This window comes from Epinephelus moara, chromosome 4 (assembly GCF_006386435.1).
Source record: "Epinephelus moara isolate mb chromosome 4, YSFRI_EMoa_1.0, whole genome shotgun sequence".
Classification (NCBI taxonomy): domain Eukaryota; kingdom Metazoa; phylum Chordata; class Actinopteri; order Perciformes; family Serranidae; genus Epinephelus; species Epinephelus moara.
Genome location: NC_065509.1, coordinates 34,579,028 through 34,600,898, shown reverse-complemented (window position 1 = coordinate 34,600,898; position 21,871 = coordinate 34,579,028). Strand labels below are relative to the sequence as shown.

Here is a 21,871-nt window from a genome sequence, read left to right as displayed (position 1 = left end):
TTAGGCTTAGGAAAAGAATCATAGTTGGGTGACGTTAAGTGACGTAGGTTAGGTTTGAAAAGTAAAGTTGCGTAGGTTAGGTTTAGGAAAGTTAAGTTACTTAGGTTAGACTAAGGAAAAGTTAGGCATTGTCTTATTGCATACCTAATGTGACGTGATGATGTGATGAATTTCCTTAAAATAACTCAAAGATCACTTGGTATTAAATGGGACACAAACATTGGTCTCCTGGGGGAAAGTCATGTGTTTGTTTGACCCATCCACCACCCCAGCCTACCACTTTAAACAGACTTTCGCTCTATATACTACTTTGTATTTACTCCCGTCAGTGCTTTTGTCACGTGATCACTGCCTTCATGATTACATAGGTTATGTATGAATTTCTGGCGCATGATTATGTGGGTTATGTAAGAATTCTGGTGCATTACTTTTCGTAGGTATACATACAAAAACCACATGAGAACAGCTGGTATTGTTGCATGGTTGCAGTTTGTAAAATGCTCCTGCACTGAAACATTACAGGGTTTTTTTCCTTTTTGGCATTTTATAAAATAACATATTTTATTCTTTGTTACACACAAGACACAAATGGATTAATTCACTAAACAGCCTCTGGTTTCTGTATCATCTAGAAATCTACTGATAGTGTTTGATGGACACTGACAAAGTGGGCTTTTGACTCCCAGACCCCCACCCACGCACCACCGGCCCCCCAGCTGAATCTGCTCATTACTTCTACTGAAAGTGAAGCAGAGGGAGAAAAATACCCAAGCAGTTAAAGTTTTATTGCTTGTGTTGTCATGTCCAGTCACAACTTCTTGAAACTTTAGTTTTTGTTGATTGGGGGAGTTGGCTTAGCTCGCCTCCCTTTGCCTTTGACTACTGTCAGGCCTTTTATGTTCTTCCTGTGGATTTTGGGTCACTGTCAGAGAGACTGAGAGAGGGTGTGAAGGAAATTTAAATGTGGCTCTCCAAAGGATGGGAGAGAATACTGAGTGGCTGGTTGTCGTTTGGGGGAAGTACAGAATGTGTGTCCTATTTATTGGAGTTCACCAGCCTTCTGGAAAACGTGTGAGTATCTACTTTTGTTATGCATGTTTAATCTATAATTTACTCCAGGTTGATACATTTCAGTTTGGTATCATGGGATAAGAAGCTGGTTTTATTGGTCTGATGGGATATTTTTACTTAAAAATACAGATATATATAGAGTCAGAAGCTGTGTTAGTGTAGTTTTCCCCAGTTTTTACTATTTTAAGCCATGGAAAACTCCTCTGGTGGCCATTGTAGGGACACCCATCTCTGCCTCATGTTGGCACCTTTCTCCCCTCTTGGGGATTAGGGCTGTCAATGGGCCCCTCTGCTCCACACACACACACTCATACCCTGCACACACACCGCAGTAGCTGCTCAAATCTCTAGTTCTTAGGGCACTGTGTATGATAGTGACTGGGCGAGCTTGGGGCTTGATTAGTGCAGTTAGCCCTTCTAAGGCTCTGGCTGTTTACAGTGGATTACAGGGAGGGAGGCAGGGGTTAAGTCTACCCAGGCACCATGCCTCCCCTCCTCCTTCTCTTCTCCCCCCCCTCGGGAGCCACTGCAGCAGGGCTGGCAGCTCGTCTGGGCTCCCCATCGCAAGGCCAGGCTGACAGGTAGCGGGATTTGGCAGAGCAGTTTGCATGAGAGCCAACAAGAAAAACTGAACATGGCGGATTAGTTCGGGATTATGTTGTCAGAGTTAGCCTTGACGGACAAACTGCAGAGGAATAAATTGCAATCTGTTTGAGGAGCGCGCTGCCACGCAAACAGGAGAGGCATCGGCTCGTCTCGCAGCCTGTCCAAAATGACAGGGAGGAGAGAAAATCATTAATAATTTATAAACAAAGTCCACGGCCATTACTGACGTCTGCCCACTCCGGCTGGACGAGATGTCTGGTTGTCTAACCCCTAACATCAGGGGCTGGTTCATGTTAAATCTTAAAACCCAAAGTGACAGGGCACAGAGATAAGAGAAGGTTTTACTGGGAAGGGCTCGTACGGGCTACCCCTGAGATTTAAAGTCTATCGGCCTATTTCTGATAAGGCAGTGAGTGAGGAGCGGGTAGGAAGGTCTGCATCTACCTGTGGTGGTTTTTTAAACTGTCATATTAATATTCATTAGCTCACAGTTGTGACTAATTATAGCACATGCCTTCTTAAAATGAAGGGTTAGTAAAGCCCTGGAAATTGGTTAAGTAGCCAGTGTGAAGCTGGGGAGACTGGTGAACATAGCCCAGTGTTTAGGTTGGGGTCCTTTAATTGGAAAGAGCATTGTGCTGTGTTTCTTTGGCAAATGTAAATCTTGGCAGCTCATAGCTTCTGTGTAGGGCTGGTGTGTGTCCTATTTTACTTTTATTTTTGACTTATAGTACGGTCGAGTGCATTTGGTGTGTGCTCAAATGTCAAAGGTCAACTGCAGGCTGTTACATTCAGTTTCGTCTCACAAGCAGGACATTTTTGCCAACTTATTTATGTTAATTTGATGCATTCAGGGCCCTGTCGAAAAATATATATCCTCCTTTAGTATTTTTACCCATAATCACTGCACACATTATATTTTTGGGTTATTTTTATTACTTAAGTTACTGTGTTATTTATTAATGGGTACATTCTTTATATTTAAGCAGTAATAGATTCAGCATTATTGAGTCACTGGTGAATTATTATTTCATTGTCATTTATAGTGCTTTGTATATTGTTTCATTTGTATTTTCATGTGCGGTGTTTCAGTCATTGTGTTCCCTCGGTTATGAGCTAATTGGTCTTTTGTGGGGACAGGTATGATTGAGACATAAGAGAGAGTGAGTGCCTTAAGCTTAACAGTGAAGAGTAGTTTCTGCACCCCTAAGTTGGGCTGTATTAGTATGATCTTGCCATGTTGCTAAAATTAAACAAAGAGGAAGAAACAAATGTTGGAGCCCGCTTATTACCCACAGCCTGGAAGAACTGGAGAACACCAACAATCAAGAAAAGAGGGTTACAGTAGTGCTGTTATGTCACTCATCTCCCTACAATTACATGCAAACATTCAACCTTGAATCACACACTAAATATTGAAGTATGGCCAAAACGTCCCCCAATATATTGATTAAAAATATCAGGGAAAAAACACTATGCTATGACAAGCAATTATGCACCATTGTGCAAAATAATCAATAGGAAATGTAATTATAATCATAAATAAATGTAACAAATCGCCTTTATTATTACTATCGGTTCTAATATTACAGTTTACTGCAGTTCAGCATTTGGTTTATGTAAGTGTTGTTTCTGGAACCCAGCAGAAGCTGTTGCTCGTCTACCGTGTGTCAAGCACTGCACTGTGTCTCTTTTTCATTAGTTACAAATGTATAAGGAAGTGGAAAACTAGAATGTAATGTGAGTGTCATGTAGGCTGCACTGTCAATTGTTATAGTTTAAAAGGGTCATGAAAAGATCATTAAAAAAGTCACAATATGTGCACTTTTCCTGTGCAGCCCTCAATCACATGCTGGCTCACTTAATGGCACTCGATCATCAAAACTTTGGGAACCCCTGATCTAAGATTTTTCAAAATGATCCAATATAGTCAGTTTAGTTGTTGAGTTTCTTAAACTTCGCCTGGGGAGAATCCCCCCCATAACCTCCTCGAGGGTTGGGTTGCAGAAGGTGTACATTATGATTGACTGATTGATTTTTATTTGTGTCAGTCACACTTACATGTGCCCAACCCTCCTGGGTTTATAAGACACCGTTACAATGACATTACAGTATCATACAAAAGTACATGTTATTTAACTGCTCAGTCCAGAAACAGAATACTCTGCCTTTTATCCCAGCCTGGCAAATTTTTTCATGGTCATCCAGCCAAAAGAAATCAACATCAATAGAGGTCATCTTACTGAAAATTACATTCTTCATGTCTTCATATACAGGACAGTAAAACATGAAGTGGACCTCATTCTTTTTTTTATTTAACCTTTATTTATCCAGGTTTGCCTCATTGAGATTAAGAATCTCTTTTTCAAGAGGGACCTGGCCAAGACGGCAGCAAAAGTTACAGACACACATTAAATCATTACAATCACCTAAATCATTAACTTCACCTAAATGACACAACAAACTAATTCTGTCCTCCTCTGGAATGGAGTTAAACCTACCAGTCTCTGAGACTAATGGTAACGTTCCTGTGCACAGCTGTACACACAGGGATCTTCGTCTTTTGTTTAGATTATACTTCACGTAAGGTGAACTGTGGCTATTCTTTATGAGACAATAAGTTCATAGTTGTGGTTTATACCATATGTCAACAGACCATTTTTGTCTAAATATGCTCAGCATTTCTTTCCTATTTTCCTGAATATCACAAAGTAACCTGTTCTGAAAAATAAATATTAAACAGGTGATAGCACCCCTGTCCCAAAAGAATGAGGTTAACCGGAAATGTTTAATTGTTAATGTCTCATGAAAAGAGTAAGGGAGGAACTACAGAGTTAAAGAAGTAATAGCTTTATAAACTCGCTCTACATGCAGCAGAAATGATAATTAAAAAGTTCAAATTTCCCACTGAAAGAGTAAACACGCTGCAACAGCTACATTTCATCTCCCTCTGTTTTCATCTCACATCTGAGTCGTTCTTTATTGGAGAATTGAATTAGCTCGATTCGACGCAGCGTTGTCATGCCGAGAGGACTGACTGGCATGGCAAAACGTATTAATGAGCTTTATTGCATTCTATCCTCTCCTACATCATTAGGAATGCATGTCTGTATGTTAAACATATGAATATGCATCGGCATAGAGCATTTGCTCTCAGAGTTAGCAGTGAGCCAGCGCTGTGCCTTGAATAATAATCCAGCAGAGAAATGAAATGCATTTTCTTTGCCTTCGCCTTGTAATTGAAAAAAGATAATAAGAACACATTTTGTTTTTTAATTTCATCACGAAACTGATTCTGAATGTGGAATTGTGCTCTGGTTGGGGGAACTTATAATTTATATGAGGTGATATTTGCTTATATGATAAAAAAAATTCTTCATTGTTGCATGCTTAGATTAATTTAGTTCTGTGTGTATTTGTGATGGCAGCACTGTATCTTGTAATACATCAGTAAATACATAGAATTATGCGGTTTTACTATGTTAATTAAAAATATGTTGCTGAGCAAATACATTAGGCTGAGATAGTATATTTTATTTATGTCTGTTTTCCTGTGTTCCCAGCCACACTGTCAGACTGAGGTTGATCCCGAGGTCAGCAGAGGTCACTGGATAAAGGTTAACAAATTACCAGGATGCCTCTCACACACCTGATTGATGTCGAGTGGGGGAGGGGAATGTGTATGGGGGTTAAGTCAAGATAAGGTAAGCTTGGAGCTGAAGTATTTCTTTAAAAAGAAATGTACTTTATGGCAAATTAGAGGCAAAAATGTAGAAGATATAAGGCCAGACTTTCCTTATGTATGTGTAGTACGTGTGTGTGATCTCGCAACTTCAACACTGCTAAAGGAAAAATACCTCACTAAACTGAAGCTGACTTTTATAGATAAGAATAAATTCTGTCAAGCAAGAACACGTTTTTGCATTACACTGCATTCATTTGAAGGACTGTTTCGCCTGAAGTGACTTACAATAAGTGCATTTAAAGTCAGAAGGATCATCATCAAAAGCTGTGTGTGCAACCCTCCCATACAAAGCTAATTGTGCATTTGACGGCTACACTGCAACTGTTTTTCTGTTAAAGAATTGAGATGGAAGAAACATATATAATAGAAGTTTATTCACATACATTTATATACATTGTAGATTTTATTATCTTAATACCAATGAACTATAACGCCCATGATTCCCTCATCAGGGTTTTGTGTTTTAGCTCTCATGTAAACGAGAAATCAGGACCCACAAGTGGAAACTGGAGCGCTGCCTAATTCTAAGTAAGAAGCATTTAATTGATCCACTCGCAAAGCTTTTATTTTTTCCTCTTTTCTCCCTCAGTGTTCCCGTTCTCTTGCCGCCTGAGCTCTCCTCACTGTACGCTCTGGCTTTGCCCTGCAGAGAACCTGCTATTCATTCAACACACACAAGTCGCCAATGAAAACAGCCGGCGCCCCACAAGAACAAAGACACTATCTACACACATCAGGCGGTGGGTTATAAGAAAGGGTGACGTGGATCAGTGAAGGAGGGGAGGCTCCTGATTTACTGACAGGACAATTAGAGCCAGCAAATCTTCTATCGGAGCTACATATTCCAGATAGGGTGGGCATGCAGCGTGCAGGGTGGCGGACCCTCCAGGGGCGCCACGGAGGTGTTCATGGTGATTGATTTATCTGGGTGAAGGTAGGAGACATATATGGATCTGACTTCTGGTCTCTTTGGAGCTGTTGCTGCTTATTATGATCCAAGAAATCAAAACGCATGAAGTGACAGTGAGTAGATGGTTTTATTCTGGTAGATCAGAATCTGTAACTACTGCTCCACAAATAGAAACAGTCCTGAAGATCAACCTGAAGAAAATCCGGAAAGATAAACTCCAGGAATAGTTTCCAGGATGGACAGAAAGCATTTTGGAAGCAGAGGAGCATGTTGAACATATTCCCTGCTGATCCTCTCTCAGTCCCCACTGTAAATAAATATATCAGCTACGTCTGACTCCGTACACGCAACTTTTGACCCGTGGTGACTTCACTCACTTGAAATGACAGTTTCCATTTTCTCCTTGATTTCAGAGTTATTATCTTTGCTCTCCAGTGGAGGGAGGGTAAACAGAAGCAGTGCAGAGTCATATGTCTCTTTAAATAAACTGCATTGTCTGATGATGTTTTAATGGGCAAACCTCGATCCCCTGGGCTGTGACCCTCCTGAGTGTGTCTCAGCTATATGTGCTCTGCACAGGGTGCTGAGATGTAATTGCTATGTACATACCAGGCCATGCTCTGGTGTCAACACTGCAAGAAATGTCCGACTGAATGACTCTTTTGATATTTTGATATTAAGGGGAACTTAAAGCATTTCTTCTTCCATGGTGTTAGAAATTAACATTTTTCTGTTTTTTACTCACAAGAATTTTCATGCAGCAGATCATCTTGCCTCACCAAAGATTTTAACATAAGTCAAATTACTTTGCATTTTGCTCAGATCCCCTTTTCCACCAGATTAGCCGTGGTTCTTGAACCAATGACGCTCAGGTTTCTAGGAGCCTTGGTGCTATCCATCACATTCTCATTCCAAATCATCACATATCACCACTTTGTCAGTGGCTTTTCCCGCCCACATGTTATGTGCTAGGTAGCCCTCTGAGTCTGCTGTTGATGTTCCAGGATGCGCTTACCAACAGCGGGGCGTCAGTAAAAGCATATGGCTGGGTTTAGAAAAAACATTGTGGTTTAACATTTGGGAAACGAACACAGGGTTCCCACATGAAAGCCAGGGTTTGATGGAACTATCCACCACCCCTCCCACATACCCCATAGGGAATTTTTGAGTACTTATATTACATTGTCACCGATAGCATGACACCGTCCAGTGGCATATCATACCAACGTGGCATGTGCTGTCCCAACCGACTGGCAGCGTATCAGAACAACACAAAAGGTTATGTCCGGCTGTGTTACATACTGACACCGCCCAGCTGTGTATCATACCACAGAGAAAGGTGACTTTTGATGTCAGGTGTCTGATGCCAAAATCACTGACAAAGCGGCGGTATTTGACGACTTCAGTATGGGGACTGCCTGGGACTGGCCAGCATGGGTTTCCACCAGTTTTAGAAGTAAACAGTAGTTGCAGAAGGCAAATTGCATCTATTACCTGTAAGCTTTAGTTCTTTCATCCCATTTTTATCCAAAAAACTATAAATGATAAGAACACATAAGAAGACTATTATGCGCTTACATTCCAACCTGTAGAATATGACATGCCCATTGCTGTCGTCAAGGTTCACACTTAGGATCAAGGAAAACCAGCTAATTTTTGGTTCCAGCTGGGAACCAACATTTTGGGTTCTGAACCAATTTAGCTTTGGTCGAAATGAGTGGTGTTCCACATGGTTCGTAACAAATGAATCCAAAATTAATATACATCATAGGCAGTCTTGGAACCCATCAGCTATTGGTCTGACAAGGATATTCCTCTGGGGGCAATTGCCAATATTTCTGGAGACCCGGAGTAGGCAGCGGATATCCGGGCCAAGACTTCCTCCTCTGTGCGCCACTTATTTGGCTAAACACTATAAACAGATATCTGCATAGGAGTGCAGATAAAATTCTTCAAAAGCTAATATTAAGCCAGTGGTTTCCAAGATTGCATTTTTGGCCAATGTGTTCTGCCTCTCCACAAGGACTGTTCACCTGCCACTCAAACATGATTAGTCCGAATTACTCAGGCTACAAACCAACTACAAACTGAATCTGAAACGTTTCCACTACCAAACTCTTGTCCTGTTGCCTACAGATTCTGCATACATATGCAGATATAAGTTTACAGAAATTACATCAGAGGAAAACTAAATAGTGCTACATTTAAACACTCCTTACGTTATCCAAAGTTACTCCCTATCATGATCAACCTCCAGGACTGAAAAAAGGAGCTAAGTGCCAAAAACTGCAGTTCCTCTAATGGCCACTTGGGGCTGGCTCAAGAAGCGAGTCAATCCAGATAGACCCCCATGTTAAAATGCCCAACTTAGGAGCAGAAATAAACATGTTTACAGCCTGCTACAACATACGCTTTTGGTCTCAACTGTCAGTCAGCTGTTGACCTGGGAAATGCCCTCCAACAGCTTTGAATCTCAGATGCTGCTTCTACAAATATGTGCAAACTGGTTGTAGCCTCTCCTGAAAAATGGACAATAATGCACATAGGCTGCAGTAGTATTGTTAAGGTTAGTTAGGAGAATGAAAAGTCTAAATTCAAGTCTAACATAGTAGTTGTTAAAGTGGATATTTTTTGCAGTGGATGTCTGCCTATAATGTTCTTCTCACCTTATTCCCACACGGGGGTCCATTTCCAGTCAAAACAGAGAGGGTGTCCACAGAACAGACAACACTGTTTTGTTTTCAGCAGACCCCCACACCCTGAGCTTCACTGATGTTTCTGTGGGAAGAAACAGAGACATGCGCAGCAGCGAGGGGACCACAAAGAGGACAAGAAACTTTCAGGGGAGAAAAAAGAACAGAGGATGTTATCAGATTGAAGGAATGAGCAGGAGAGAAAAAAAGAGACAAAGTAACTCAACTCAATATGTGCATGACTCCCCCGTTTTCCTTTCCTAGCTGAAACTAATGAATTTTTGCGGGAAGAGGAAATGCTTTGGGAATAGGTAAAAATTTCATCAAACACCGGATGTGTGCACTTGATTAGTGATTCAGACCAAAGCTAACTTTGGTAAGACAATATTACAAGAGGGCTCAAGGAAATGGCTAATGAGCAGCTAAGCTAACTTTATCTTGCTCCAGAGCATACAGTCATCTGATTTTGTAGGCATCGAATCCTAATTGGATTGTGGAGAAGTAAAGAGGACAAAGAACATTTATCTTTCACAATTATCAGGAATTCATATCTTGGGCAAATTTGCCAGCTTGCATTACAATTTGATTGAATTAACTATTGATGAGCAGCAGAAACCAATATCATTTCAATCTTCCGACCCTTAACAGTCAATAGATTATTCTGATTTTGGATATTAGAGGAAGCTTTAAAAGTGATTTTTGACCATCTTTAATTTCTCAGTCTGTCTCTTTCTCTCTCAACACCTGTCTTCTATTAGGCTTCGGTGACTGTGTTTGTGTGAGTGTACAGGAAGCGCTGTAGTGACGTGCTCGACAGGCTCGAATCATTCACGAGCCAGCAGTGAGGGCGCGTCCTGACGAGCATGTAAAGTAATATCCCAGCAGCGCATGAGGTCAGTCATCCCCCTTTTACAGGCAACATGAAAAGAGGTTCGAGTGCCGGTCACGAGACGAGGCTGGGTCCCTTTGTCTCAATAAAGGTTCATCAGTTCACGCAATGTAACAAGGCAAGGTGGCTGCTGCAGGACACGTCTAATACACTGATGTAATTAGATTATATTGCATGTATTCAGTGACATTTGCAGGCATGAACAACTTTCAGGAGTGAGATGTATCATCGCTGCCATGTGAAGTCTCACATTTCCTTAAGGTCAGCTTCGCAGGAATTAAAAGCTTGATTTATCATCAGCCATTGTGCATTTTTGAAATGGTCAAAGAGGTCATGAAAGGGTCTTATCAGTGGCGGAGCTTCCTATAGGCAATATAAGCAGCCAAAGAGAAGATCTTCAAATATGCACGTACCATATTCTTTTATTGTTTGTCATAGGACTGTGTGATATGACTGAAAAATTATGTTATGCTATTTTTAGGCTATATCACAATACACGAAACATATATGTCGATATTTTGAAATCTCGTCTAAACTACTGTAGCCTACTAAACTACTACACTACTAAAAAAATACAGCTACAAATACATTTAAATAAGGTAGCTGCTGTTATATAATAATGTTAAATAAAGCGCAGTTAAAAGTCTGTGTCTTTATCTAGACACATTTTCCCCACAAATGCAACACGCTAACATTTTTAGCACAAGTCTATGGCATTTTACATTGTATAAATTAGCCTAGCAGCTAGCGGACTTTTCCTCTGCCCATATGAAGCCAGGGACAACAGCAAGATTTCACAAAGGTGATGTTAGAAAATTTGGTTCCATTACAGTTGACAAAACAATTGTCTTATATGAAACACGTTTTCCATGCTAACGTTATTAGCACAAGCCTATGGCATTTTACATTGTATAAATTAGCTTAGCGACTAGCAGAGATTTCCTCTGCCCATATGAAGCCAATGTGGAGGTGCGGTGAATAACAGAACAGGAGACGGAGATGAGTCGAGTCTTCTTTACTCTCCACATAAAATAATGTACACTGTACAGTGACGCAACAACATGCTAACTGCCGGAACCGGAACCACCAGGCACTCCACTCAACTACATCACCATTTCTCTTAAAGGTACAGTCCTTTGGTGAATGTCTCTCTCAGTTTCTCTATATGGGTCACCAGGATAAATCACACACAAGACTTGAAATGCTATTTTGTGGAGGCTTTATTGTCTTCACAATTTACTGTTTCTTATCTGTGAAATTAAAGTAAACAAAAGCTTAATTTCCACCGAGGGAAATGGTTTCAGCTTTCAAAAAAAAGACAGGAGGTCTGCATCACCGCAACGCATAAATACATGTCTGGGAAGATGTACGTCAGGCTATGTCGTAGGGTATGGCGTTGATTCGATGCAGAAGTATGAATCCCGCATTAGCTGTTAGCAGTTAGTGGAAAGTTAAACCATTACAGCAGCGCCATTAAACGTGAGGAGTTATACAGTGTGAGCATTAAACAAACTGAAAGCTCTCCAATACATATATTCATAATATTTGCAAGTTGCACTGGTGGTCCCCAGTTGCGAAATGCGACTAAGTAGTAACAGTCTGGATCCTTGCAGATACAAAAACACTCGTCTTGGCTGCTCACAATATCATTAAACTTGTTTAAAGTTAAACTTTCACAATGGCACCATTGAACGTGAGGATTTATCCACTGTAGTTTTCTCAGTTAGATAAAACCTTGTAATCTGAGACTGGTATTACAAGTTTTTCACCTTGTAGTGTAAAACAAATGTTTAAAAATGCCATGACAAAGTGAGAAATAAATTTTTTCCAGCTGTTTATTTGTTCTTTTCTTTCCCAGGTGGAGTTCAGTGATGACTGTGATGTTTTGTCTACCCTCAGCGTGCAGAACAACTGTATAAACCGAGATCATTTCTGTCTGTTTTGACGTTGTCCGCAGGTTAGGGTGCCAGTTAACCCCCAGATGGACGGAGTCGCCCACACGAGAGGTGACGTGAGGTGATTCGCCATCACTTTGGTATTAGTCTCATAATGCAAGCCGACGGCGGGGATTTCAGAAGCAGGGGAGGGGAGGGGAAGTCGGGGGTCCAGAGGGTTCGTGTTCAGGCCTCTTCTGTGAATCATGCAGCCTAGCGTGCGATCGGCACACTGCCCTTCTCTTGACTCCCTCATAAGCTCTCTTACAATAACACACTTGCCTTTCACTCCGGCCCTAACCCCGAACCTCCCCTGTCCAAAACTCCCCCCACCCGCCTACCACCAACGCTCCACTTCTCTGACAAACACAGGAGGAAAAAAAGCGCCCTGCACCTACAGTTTTCTGTAAGATAAAAGCTGTAGGTGCAGGGTATTTATTTGGGCTGCTGGCTCCCCTCAAAACTCCATTACTGTTGTTAGCATAACTGTGATGACAAAGATAATCTGTGTTATTATTATTATTATTATTATTATTATTATTATTCCTATTCCCCACTTTAATTAATTTCTCCCCGGGGCTCAGAGCGGTAATAAGGAGCAGACGTCGACTGTTTCTGCACCACTCTACTTCCTCAACACTGAAGTCCCAACTAAGAGCAAGTCAAGGTTAACAGTGCCATCTACAGTAGAGAGGAGTCCATCGTGTGCTTTGATGATGCTGATGATAAGAGAGGTGCAGACACAGACACATCTGAGGTATCAGCCATCTTGTACTGATGGGTTTCACCTTGGTGTTCAGGGTGGGTTCAGCAGAGGTGGTCCTCTTTTTGGCAACTACACCAGGGCAACAAATATTTACTCATATTCATGTTTTTGTGACACCATACAAAAAAATAAATATGCAGCATTGATATGGATGAAGAGCTCTGAAAATATGTAGATAATGTTGTTACACAGACGTAGATTTTGAAAATGAAATCATAAAATAAATAACAATTTAAAATCCCTCCTTTCTGACATGATCAATCAAACATCCTCTACATTACATTACAACAACAACATCATCATGCACCTCAGCGTGCTCAGAAAAGACTCCCACTTCTTGAAAGGCCAGTGGCAGTTTTGCAAACAGCTTCACCAAACATGGGACGATGCCCAAAATACAGTTATCGAGAAAAAAAGAGATTATTGTGCATCTTTATTTTGAAATATGATCAGTGACAACGTGGCTCTATGAAAGTAGTTTGCAATAACCAGTCAGTTCATAACCTATTTACTCAAAGCCCTTTCAGCCACACCCACATGCTCATACTCATGATTAATAATGCAAAAGTAAAAGCTGACTGGTCAATGACAGGTTTTACCATCGTTTTCAGGATAAAAATATCTTTATTCCCAAAACTTAAATGTACTACTGTTGCTGAACCCAACCAAAAATCAAGGAGTTACAATTTAACCCCTGATGCTAGCTTATTCATTTATTTAGCTATCAGTTAGCTATAAACTAATTTGCATCTGTAGTCCTTGGGCAGGAAACAGAGAATAATTTCTCTGCTAAAAGACACTGTTACATAAAAGACACAATTACAAAATAGAACATATTCATGACGCAATGGCTTCAGCAATAACAATAGCAAGACAGCACAACATCAAGTCATCGAAACAGTAACAACAATAAAACTATAACTACAAGATTATAACAAGAGTTAATAATGTTAGATCAAGTGTGTGAGTTCATGTGTGATGGGAACATGTTTGGGTCGATTTTAGCCATGATTTCATCTTAAATTTAAAACCAACAAAGTTGTTGTACTGTCTTATTTTTAATAGCATAGATATTAAATATTTCAATCCACAGACACAACCTGAGTTTTTCTTTAATCTTAGGTTGAGATTTTGGGGGTGGAACACACGGGACATTTCCTCCTTAATATTTAGAATAATATATATTCTATTCAATATATATATAATATTGAATAGAATATATTTTTCATTAAGACAAATACATACAGCAACACACAGCATGGTACACATAAACATAAGCCTAAGCCTCCCTCTGGCCTCCAATTTAGACTCACCATTAGCATGTTAACTGATTCCCCCAAACAAGTACCATCACACACACATCTCCAGAATTAGACAAACACATTCTGACACACACACAAACTCACAAGCACACACATACACACAAATGTGCATTAAATATGCACAGAGGTGGGCGAGTGGGCAAAAACAAGTAAATTATAATATTAAGAGTCAATAGTAATGAAAGGAAATATTCATATAAACATATGATACATAATTCTTCATCAGTGTAATGTGATCCCGACTGGGCTGAGTCTGATCCACCAGGCACAGGGACATATTTAGAACATGTTTATTTGTCGCCCCCCAATAAAAATGTGAAAGTGGTAGAGGAGTTTTATTTTGACAGACTTAAAGACATTTACACCAAAATATGTTGCATAAAATTTCAGCAGAATCCAGGAGATTAAGTGTTTGATGCTCAAAATTTTCTGGTGGAGGAGCCCCCAAACCTCCATTACATATGTGTGACCCCAAAAGTTGTCCTCGTTGGATAATATGTGTGAAATGCAGTTGGTTTGAGGGACCTTTTTCTGTCGCTATGGTCACAGATTCAATCCACAGACAATCTATGGATTGAAATTGGATATGGAATCTTACACTAAGGAGTCTTTTTGGGCTTTTCAAAATATCTTAATGATCAAAGAAATCCATTTTCTTATCAGAGTGGTCCTACAATTGTTTGTCCCTTTAAGCATGAGATGAGTGACATGAAACACATCACAGTGTACTCATTTAGCACGTCAGTGTCACAGACTATACGCGGGGATTCAGAGATTTAACCATTTGCCTTGATGAGGGAGAGAGGAAAAAAAAAAGGCTAAAGACGGACCATTACTGTTTATCCTCAGCCTTATCACTACTGGCGATGGGCTTGTAAATATTATCCTATTCTCCTTAATCCACTGCACAACGGCATGCTCACCCACTTACCGGAAGCTCCGACATTTACCTCGGGATTTGCCGGGGCTTGGGCTAGAGTGGCTGCGAGTGGGAAAGTGCTAATCTACAAGGCAGATTCAGGATTAGTGCGGTGAGCCAGGTGACCCGAGGGCCTGAGATCTTATTGGCCGGAGGAGACGCAGGCCTGTGGTCCTTGGCGGGGGGTGACTGACGAGAGGAAACTAGGAAGGCAAAGGGGAGGAGGGGGTCTCCCCAACTCTGCCTTCTTGTTGTTTCTCTGTCTTTCTCCCCCTTTCTCTCCTCCACGCTCTCTCTGAAGGAGCCCTGATGAGAATTCCACTAATCAGCTGAGGATTAACAGGGACTCAGACAACACTACATCTAATTCCCCCTTCACCGCCACTGGGGCAACAAGAGGCCCCACGCAGCACTACAGCACAGCAGCACTGAGCACATCACCATGCATGTGTATGCAACTATTTCTAGACTCAGACAGAAGCAGATATTCACCTGTTGATGTAGACATCAGGGGCCAAATGGAAGTTGCTCCATTGTGCTAACTCTGCTTGGAAATGTTGTTTATATACCACTTATGTGTTTTACCACATGCATAACTTCTGCCTGGATTATATTCACTGGCAACATTTGGTCCAAAGAACGAAATGTTACATTTTTCATTGCTCAAATGTTGTTCGGATAACTTACTTCATGTCACTGACTTTTTGAATATTTACCAACACAATGATCTTTACCGAACCCTCAACAAAGCTCACAGAAAGTGTCCAAACATAACCATGATATGTGTTAATGTGCTTTAGTTGTTGGCAGTTACGTCAATTAACATCGTCCCCTCATTACATTCAAAACTACATTATCCTCAAAACCTCTTTGCTGTTGCCAGTTAGTACACTCTTAAAAATAATCCACTGGTTCAACTTTGAAAAGGTGGGGTAACAATATGCATGCGTCTTTTTAAGTCGTTCCAACTCTGGTATTATTGAGTCAGTCCTGTGAGTCTTTTGTTGTCAGTTAGTTTAGTACAACCAACATGATTTGCTTCAACCTCAAAATTAAGTTGAACCAACTTAATATTTATCCAAAAGTTGTGGTGGTATTTACTGATCAAATTATTTTATTTAAGTTATTCCAACTTTTTATTTGAATTCCAACCAACACAAAAATATCAAAAATGTTTCTGATTTTTGACCAACTTCTTTAAATCAACTGACTAAAACGTGTTGTTGTAACAAACAGATTTTTTTTTTTTTTAATGCCGAAAAACTTCTTTATTTTAAGCGTACTAACCCCATGGATCATTTTTTAGAGTGTATGTGTTATTATTATCATCATTATTAGTAGTAAGTAATAGGGTTGATCATATCTAATAAACAGAAAGCTGTCTTGGGTTTACTGATTATAGGCATCACTTTAAGATTTCAGATTTCTTTATTGTCATTGTACAAACATAAGACAGAATTCAGGTGCACTCAAGGACCGGGCTCATAAAATATAAGTTATAAATCGTAATAAAAATGAATAAATAAATGCCTCCATTCCACTCACATTCTACACAACTGTAGATACACTAATACTTTCCTTTGTGACAGAAGTTTTGGAAGTTTTCCAAACTTTGAGCTAAGAGGACCTCTGTCTGGAGATCCTCCCCTTGCACTTTTTACTATTACTATCATCAATATTATCATTAACAGGGTTGATCATACATAATAAACAGAAGTTACATATTAAAGGCATCACTTTTCTTTGTGACAGATGTTTTGGAGCAAAAGTTTTGGATTCCAAACGCTCTGTCGGGGGATCCTCTCCTTGCACTTTCTTTTACTGTTTATCACTATAATTATTATCAATATCCTTATTATTAACAGTGTTGATCATACATATGAACAGAAAACTGTCTTGGTGTTTCCTATTAAAGACATCACTCTCTTTGTGACAGCAGTTTTGGAGCTGTGAATCCTGCTGTGGACCCTCTGACAGAGGTACAGGCTGAATATTTCTATATATTTACTATAAATGTTTGTTTATTAAGTCGCCCCCTGGCAAAGCACATGAGCATCCCTGCTCTAAATGATTACAAATCGCTCCAGTTTTCACCATTAACTAAAAATGAAATGGTGAGTTGATTAATTAATTAGTTGATCTACAAAATATTGATAATTCTCCATCATTTATAGAGAATATACCAATTTAAAGATGTTACCATTGCGCTCAGGGGTCAGATGTAGTTGTTTTTTGGCATTAAGATTTGATTGTACATTCACACAAGTGTGTCGAGAGACACACATGAAAAGAAGGGGGTATATGAAGTGTAACAAAGCTTTGGTGGCAAAGTATAAACTAAATGTTTAATAAATTATCAAATATCTATAATAAAAAATACTCATAAACTGTCGCTCTGGAAGAGTTTAATCGGCTGCGTAGTTCCTCATGTGAATGTGTGAATACTGTTGAGCAGGAAAGAAGGAAAAGATAAAAATACATGACCAAATAAATGACTCATTTTGGCTAAAACACCCACGTTGGCTAAGAATGTCCTGTTCAAACACAGCGGAGCTTAATGTTTTGGCCTCCATGTCTTCTTTTATATTTTCTTCTTTTTTTTATTTTTCTGTCTGAGATGAGTGTGTAAGCCTACGTGACTGCTCTGTGTGTAATCCCGTATGCTTGGATAAGAACACGATGGTCAGCTTGTGTTTTTCAAAGTGACACTGGCATCAGGAACTCATTCATTTTAATGCCAAGACTCACAAGCCAGGTCATGCTGGGCCACCCACAAAGCAAAACTACTTATCAAAAACAATCTGAACATCAAGAGTGTGCAATTTCACACCATGTGAGGTGGGATATGTGATATTTTAAAGTCAGTACGTCCGCATCTGCTTAATATTAATGCCTCAAACTGTGCATTATGCCTGATGCACAATTCATGATAATATATTAGAGGCATCAGGGGTAAGTGGGTTGCATTTTCAGTCTGGTTAAGTACATTTTGGCAGCAGTCCCGTGCTATCTCGGAGACAGGTTGGCTTCCCAGCCTCCCACAGTTTTGCAGTAATGAAGGAGCTGTCTTACCCAAACAAACAGGCTCTCTGGAGATGTACCTCAACTACCTCCTTAATCCAGGAAGTCTCTCTTATCTCTCCACAAATGGCCCCGTAGTGAGGCACAGCACACTGCAATGTCATTCATCAGTTAAACCCTAGAGCGATGAGCAGGTACGATTGCTTCATGTTGGGAAAGTGAAAAGTGACAGCATGCACTCTGGTGGCGTAGATCAGGGCTCTGAGCTCAGGTTTGGTCGATCAGACGTCAATCTGTGTGTCGCAGTGCTGAATCCAGACTTTTATTTTCCATTGGCAGATATCAATACCTCTATTACTCTGGTCCCTCTGGTGTGGTGGAGCTGTTGTGGTGGTCGCTGAGGATTTGAAGCTTATTCTGCTGTGGCATTTGTCATAAATCCTAAAAGATAAACCCTGTTCAATACAGTTAAAATATTTTGAAGCATTCTGCTCTCAGACTCTCTTAAAAGGTTTTATTGATCACTAAAAATCACATTTAGGATGTTAGGTTCTGGCAGGCAAAAGTCAGTTCTGCCTCAAAGTCAAGGCAAAATAATATTTTTCCTGCATGCTTCAGCTTCTTTGAATTGGCAGCCACAAAATGACAAGTGTACCGTATGTTTGTCCAAAGAGATGGCAGTGCCTGAAGGTGTTGACAAGAAGAAAAAGGGGGGCACAAAAGTGGGGGAGCGAAGACTAGCAGCAGCAGCAGCAGAGAAAAGTAATTTGTGGAGGAGTTGTGGCACTCGGCGCCACTCATTAGACAACTTCATAGAGAGCTAAAAGCTTCGCCTCTCCCACTGAACACACTCCCACACAGAGCTGACTGGACCATGTCAGGCACCGTGCTGTCAAATGAAGAGCAGGAATCTAGAGAGAGAGAGAGTGACTGTACTGTTTAACATGTGCAGTGATTTACAAAGAAATCATTTTAAGATTATTCTGTAGGTTTTAATAACCGTACCTCAATGATAAATAATTATGTTAAAGGAGCAGACACACACACACACACACACATGCTCCAAATCTACTTCTGGCATGCTTAATTTTTTTTTCCAGCCATTAACAAATTACAATTTAATTTTGTTATTAATTGCTACAGTATTAGCAATGTCATTGTTCTATTAGAGGAACAATGATTTTAATATTATTATAGATAATATTATAATATTTTTAATAGCTTTGATATATATAATGTCTGATTACTAATACTAGGATTATTATTATTATTATTTTTATTACTATTATTTGTTATAATAATAAAATTAAAATAAAATGAATTAATAATTATTTTAATAATATAAATATAGTCAGAAGAAAGTATGAAAATGTAAAACTGGCTAAAAACTGCGGCAAATAAAATATTCAAATGCCCACAATGAAAAACTTGTTAAATAAAAAACAACATGACTCTGTTTATTAATTACATTTATATATCTTTATAGAAAAAATATTACAAAAAGTTATCTTAGGTCTTTACTTACAAAGTTGATTATTTATGAACAAATGGAGACTTCAGTATTTATTTACATATTTAATTAATGACAAAAATAAGATGAAGTTAAGTAAAAAAGATTGACTATGGAACAACTTTTTCTCATATGAAACGTTTTCTACCTATATATATTTTATTCTTTTCTTATCCGTTCTACTAAAAGTGGCCTGAGTTATATAATATTTTCCAAGGCTCACACTTGTTTGGTAATGATGATTTAAAATAACAATATTTTTCTTTTGCTGCTGCACTAAAGTTTCCACTTTTATGTCTAGCATGTTAATTTAATGTTAAGAGTGTGTGTTATTCTTACACAGTGAGAGGAAGACAAGGGCATGCAAGAATGAAAAATATAACTGGTGTGATCAGACTTTTATATTGATGCCAAAGTAAAATAGTCATATTTTTAGCTCTTGATGCATTTTATACTTTGAAGTTGTTTTTTCGTTTGTTTCTGTGCTATAATTTGTATATTTTAATAAAATACCTCTTCTTTTTCTGCTCAGACTGAATCATTCTCTCTTATCCTGTGTGCATGTGTGTGTGTGTGTGTGTGTGTGTGTTAAATAGCCGAGCAGTTTCCCATTACTATCAGTTACTCTGAGGCAGGTTTTGAGCCAGTCGCTAAGAGCTTTCATCCAACAGTGTTGATCGTTAATACTGATCTGTACATTTTTTCCAACTAAAGCTCTTATAAAGAGCTAAGACCATAAGACTGTGTTTGCGAGTTTAGCGACTACGCCAACAAGGCAACAAGGAGCTGGAGAGAATTGGAAACCGAGCGCGCAGCCGGTTCAGAAAGCTGAAAACAGCTGTGTTTTTACAACCACTGAAACACAACGCTAGAAAGGATTTTTTTTTTTTTTCCATCGGCTACCCATACTGCACCTGCCATTTCCATCACAGCCATGTGGTCACAAAGGGAGCAGTATATCTGTCAACAGGATCAAGTGCTCAATAGACCCCGCGAGCCACTCAATCCTTCAAGACACCCCCTCCACTGGCCTCAACAAAGCCCCAAAACCCCTCAACCTGGCCATCTCAGCCCAGTTGACTCAGGATATCCTCCTATTCTCTGTAAGGAAGACACTTCCCTCACCTGTCCAAGCTGTCTCAACTACCTGGGGAGCTGTGTGTCACACACACAGAGGCCGTTTAGTAGCTGTTGTTCAAAATCTGACACACAGAGACATTTATTTTGGAAAACTTTAGGATAAACATCCTGCTGCTCTGAGCTGTTTTGGAAGAAATGCGTAGGTTGATGCAAAACTGTCTCAGTCTGGTGTGTTTGCAGTTTCCGAGTAAATGTCAAACATCGCCTTTCTTGACAAGAATATTTACAAGTGTCATTTCACGGAGGATGGATACGGCAAATTAAAATTCACCTTCCCTCATAAAGAAGCTTGTCATCGTGGCTCAGCTCAACTCAACGTGAACATTAAATTGCCCGGGTCTTATGTGATCCTCAGGTCCGACATAAGTTCGTACGAGGTCCTCCGAGGTAAAAACCCCCAAAAGAAGTGGAAAGGAAATGCAGAGACCGGCTCGACCCGCTAGGGATTAGGGAGGGGTCGCAGTGGATCAGCTGGGTCTTCCTCTCCCACAGAGGAGGGAAAACAAATATTAATCACCTCTAGCACTTCACACACAAAGGGCCCTGAGATGCAAGGGCAGGAGGGCCGGCGGAGAGGACGACACAGGCCTCAATAACTAATGAAAAACCCCCATAGGGGCTGTGCCGTGGTGGGGCCGCGCTCTCAGGACACCTCAGTGTGTGAATGTATGTTTCTGGTGTTTGTTTCTGCACTTATATGTGCAGGTGATGTTGAGAGGGCATAAGGGAACTCCTCTAATTAATGTAGTGTTGATAATTCTTCATTAAGTGCGTGTTTACATCTATAAAGTGTTTATAAGTGTCCCCGTGTGTGTGTGTGTGTGAAAGGAAGAGTGATCGAAAAAAAAAATGTGTGTGTGTAGCAGTGAAGGTAACTGGAATGTGTGTTTGTTTATTCTCTTCCTAGTTGGCAACATGCTCCATGCACGCTCCTCTTCCTCCCACACACCCCCCTCCCCCCCGTCCTTCGTCCATGAGGCATCTCACGAGTGGCAACGACGAACCCCACCTGGCATACTGGTGACGGCGCCATCTGGTCCCGGCCAAGACTCGCCATCGGGCCCGCAGTCAGTACCCACAGTGCCAGTGTGGTGTTGTTTAATGAGCGCATATGAGCAAACATTTGACTGCCAGGTGGCGTTGCCGCCACGCCATGCCGACCAGGCAGGGCTCTGCCATTGCCGTTCAAACCCGGGGGCATCAAAGGGGGGCCTTGGATTTCCAAAGTAACTAAGCCATAATCCACCCCCTTATTGGTCCCATTCATATTGAAATACATGATCAGAGGAGCTGAGGAGGCCCTAATCTTGCCAATGAGCGGTCCGGCACAGCTGCAGGGATAAAG

General features: G+C 40.3%; 1 long non-coding RNA gene across 1 annotated transcript; it reads left to right on the top strand.

Moving 5' to 3' along the window:
* Window positions 1-868: 868 nt before the first annotated feature.
* Window positions 869-6,695, top strand: LOC126389202 (uncharacterized). Its single transcript, XR_007569815.1, has 3 exons — window positions 869-1,071; window positions 5,241-5,381; window positions 6,012-6,695. It is a non-coding gene; the product is annotated as an uncharacterized LOC126389202 (long non-coding RNA).
* Window positions 6,696-21,871: the final 15,176 nt, after the last annotated feature.